The following is a 4,407-nucleotide window of genomic DNA, read 5'->3' as shown; positions in this document are numbered from 1 at the left end:
GCACAGATTCTGGTTGAATGACCCCCGAAACACCCATACAGTGGAACCCCCCCACAAGTGACCCCATTTTGCAAACTACACCCTTCAGGGAATTCATCTAGGTGTATAGTGTACATTTCAAACCCCCAGGGGTTTCACCAATTTTGATACAACTGAGCTGTGAAAATGAAAAAAAAAATTTTTTCATTTTCACTGCCCAGTTGTACCACAATTGGTGAAACCCCCGGGGGGTTTGAAATGTACACTATACCCCTAGATGAATTCCCTGAAGGGTGTAGTTTGCAAAATGGGGTCACTTGTGGGGGGGTTCCTAACTTTTAGCATTTTATGGTGCCTAGAAACCTACATGGTGCCTAAAAAATAATCTCATAAAAAGGAGGCTCCAAAATCAAGTAGGTGCTCCTTCTATTATGAAGCCTGTGGTTTGGTCAACGTGCACACTAGGGCCACATATAGGATATTTATGAAAACAAAAGAATTGGGGGAATCAATTTTTAGTCACATTTCTCTAGTAAAATGTACTGTGTTCCTTAGAAAAATGTATTAAAATTGCAAATCTGCAAAAAAAATGAAATTTTGAAATTTCACCTACACTTTGTTTTAATTCCTGTGAAACACCTAAAGGGTTAACAAACTTCCAAAATGCTGTTTTGAATACTGTGAGGGGTGCAGTTTTTGAAATGGCATCATTTATGGGGGTGTCTCACATACAAGTCCCTCAAAGTCACATCAGAACTGAACTGGTCCCTAAAAAAATCAGTGTTTGAAATTTTCTTGAAAATTTGAGAATTTGCTATTCATATTGTAAGCCTCCTAGTGTCCAAAAAAATGAAAATGAGGTTGAAATAATGATGGCAACATAAAGTATACATATGGTCTATGTTAGTTATTAACTATTTTGAGTGGTAAGATTATTTGTCTCACAAGCAGAAAATTTAACATTTTGCAAATCGCAAAATTTTCCATTTTTTTCCGACATTTTGGTATTTTTCACAAAAAAACACAGACTGTATCGACGAAAATTTACCACTAACTTGAAGTACAATGTGTCACGAAAAAACAATCTCAAAATCACTGGGATAAGTAAAAGCAAAAAAAAGTTATCCCCACTTAAGTGATACATGTCAGATTTGAAAAAAAGGGCTGTCAGGAACGCAAAAACTGGCTCTGTCAGGAAGGGGTTAATGTAGGGAAGAGCATCAAAGCATTGCCGTTCTCTGGGATCAGTTTTCTTATGCCCCCTCACATAAGGAAATGCACCTTATGTCCTTATTGCAGTGGTTCCCAAACTGTGTGCCTAGGCACCCTGGGGTGCCTCAGGACACTTGCAGGGGTGCCTTGGGTTGGTGGACCAAGATCAATTCATATTATTTATGGACAATGTACCAGGCAAAACCAGTGCTGGTGGCTGCCAATCATAATATATGTGGACAAACAGAAGCAAATCCTGTCCCTCACCAGATAACTGTGACATAGGGGGTTATTCTGGTTGGTGCGGTGGGACCGTACGCGGTCGGATCGGTTTTTTTTTCATCTGCGCATGCATAGCTTTCGCAATGCGCATGTGCGGCGACCTCACACCGCTCACGGACGGGTCTCTCCGTGCGAAAAAACCTGTCCGCAAGAGCACGGTCATTGTGGGCGGCATGTGGGCGGTTTTATGGGAGCGGCCGGAATTATGAGGAAAACTGGCGTAAACATGGGCGTACACGGGGGTGTGCACACAAAATGCACGGTGCCACAACTGCCTCGATCGGAAAACGCGTCGTGCATTTTGGCACAAAAACAGGCGGATGCCAAAGAGTGCTCAAGACCACCCCTAGAGATACCGCATGACAGCGGAAGCCTGGGTCTGCTAATTAACACTGATGACTAGTCAAACACATACACCTGAATGTAATAAGCAATGCTGCAGCCTATTAAGTCCAAACCATTATTTCACTACCTGCAAGCCACACACAGCCCTCAAACACATTGGAAGCTTATCTTTCTTCTCAACATGTAAATGTTGGTTTAATTGTAGGTAAGATTCATTCTAAGACCTGCTTATATATGTCAAGGTAGTTAGTTTATAACCATCTACACCCATTCAGAAAGTGTTTTTGTATACTTTAAAAAGCAGGACACTCAATTCACAGAAGTCGACGTGTCAACTTTTTCACTGTAGCACAAACATACCAGTTTTTTATTAGTAAAAAGACACATAAACCACGTCTGAGAGCAACAAGGATGTTTTTGGACTCAATTTCTACTTGCAATGGTGGAGCAATGTCCTAAGGCCATGGCCACTATTTTGCACACAATCTTTATATTTTTGGCCAACAACATACATTATGCACTCATATCTGCTATGAACTTCCGTCCGTGCACTGTGGCGTACGCTCAGATATATGGAAGGTGTTGGTGTGGAAACGGACAAGATCCGTCCGTACACGGTTGCGTACGCTCTGATGTACGCCAGGTATCGGTGGCTAAGAGGGAGATCCGTCCGTACACGGTGGCGTACTCTCAAGTGTGCACCACTCCCCATTGTCGGTGTTTGTGACCGTCCGTGTGCGGCTGTTCTGTGGGCGGACTTACGCTCACCGCGAGCGTACAGGAAACGCACGGTGTGACGGACCGTACGCACGTTTCACCGATCTGATCAGAATAAGGCCCATATAAACACAATGCACTTAATTTAATATTTTTTTTCTGAATTTGTCGATAAGAAGCATTTGGCCTCGGGGTGCCTTGAAAATATTTTGATGCTCTAGGGTGCCGTGATTCAAAAAAGTTTGGGAACCACTGCCTTATTGGAAAAATAAGGAGGGGGAAATCTCTTTCTGGCACAGGGCACCACAAACTCTAGTTACGGCACTGGTTGTGAATAATGCATGTACTGGATAGCAATCTGCAGATGCACAGGGAAGCAGAGGATGTTTGCAAATGCTTCAGTCTGGAGACGGTTAGAAGTGTAGAACTGCACAGGAAAACTGCACCCTCCAAGGTATTTTTTATATTTAGGCCTGGAAAAACCTACAATAGATAGGTATATTTAAAGATATGGGTTTTTTTTTGTGGCAGACCTTGCATAAGGACACCTGTGTACCAATTTCAGCCACAAGAGGGCAGAGTAATCACATGGATTGACATTACAGCAGTGGACAGACAAGGAATGAACATATAATGTATACAGTCTAAATAGAGATCTATAGGGTGACATTTAATGAGATGCGATTTTTAGTAAGGTTTCAAAATCACACCTTATCTCATTTTTCAAAATCGCATTTTTTTTAGCTAGAATTCAACTATTTAATGAGATGAGAATTTGCAGCAAACAATGTGATTTAGTCATGAGAATGTGAGATTTTGTGGACATGTGCGAATTTTTTTTTTTTGGGGGGGGGAAATGGTGTCGGGTCCCCCCTCCTGAGCATAACCAGCCCCGGTTTCAAAGAGCCGGTCCTGGTTTAAAATAATCACAGGGCAAACTGAATAGGGGGTCCCCTGGATTGTTTAAAACCGGCACCAGGCTCAAGGGCCGGTCCTGGTTCCAAAAATACAGGGGACAAAATAATTAGGAGTCCCCATTTCAAGAACCAGTACCTGGCCCAACCAGCCAGCAGGGTAATGCCACAGCTGGGGGAAGACTTTTTATACATGTCCCCCCGGCCAAAGCATTTACCCCCTGACTGGTCAGCATGGGCAGGAATCCTGGGGAAGTGGGGACCCCCCTCCCAATGAAGGGTTTCACCTCTCCAGACTTTACCTGCCCAGGCTGAACCTCGGGGCTGTCCCCGATGCCCTTTGGGCTGATAAATGTTTAAAAATAGAAATAACTATTGTGTATTGCCCAGGCTGACCAGTCAGGGGGTGAATGTATAAATGGCCGGGGGGACTTGTATAAAAAGTCTTCCCCCGACTGTGGCATTACCCTGCTGGCTGGCTTGAAATGGGGACCCCTAATCCTTTTGTCCCCCGTATTTTGGGAACCAGGACCGGCCCTTGAGCCTGGTGCTGGTTTTAAAAAATCCAGGGGACCCCTATTCAGTTTGCCCTGTGATTTTTTTGAAACCAGGACCAGCTCTTTGAGCCTGGGGCTTTGTTATGCTCAGGAGGGGGACCCCACGCCGGTTTCATTTTTTTTAGTTTAAGCAATTTTTTGGACAGAGCATGCACAGATTCAACTGGTCTGTGCATGGTCTGTCAAAATCTGGTCTGTTTGTGTGTCAATTTTTGGTAACGTTTTCCTGAAATCACAGCCCATTAAATTAGCAAATTTGCGGCTGATGTGTGATTTTCTAGTGCAATTCACATCTCATTGTTGCCGATTTCGGAAAAAGGTGCGAATTTGGCCACCCATAAAGTAAGTGTGTGTGTGTGTGTGCTTGCAGTAAAAGTATGGCAAGTTACAATAATATTTAA

Source organism: Crinia signifera, chromosome 9, assembly GCF_055691185.1.
Source record: "Crinia signifera chromosome 9, ASM5569118v1, whole genome shotgun sequence".
Taxonomy (NCBI): domain Eukaryota; kingdom Metazoa; phylum Chordata; class Amphibia; order Anura; family Myobatrachidae; genus Crinia; species Crinia signifera.
Note: the sequence above shows the minus strand (reverse complement) of the source record.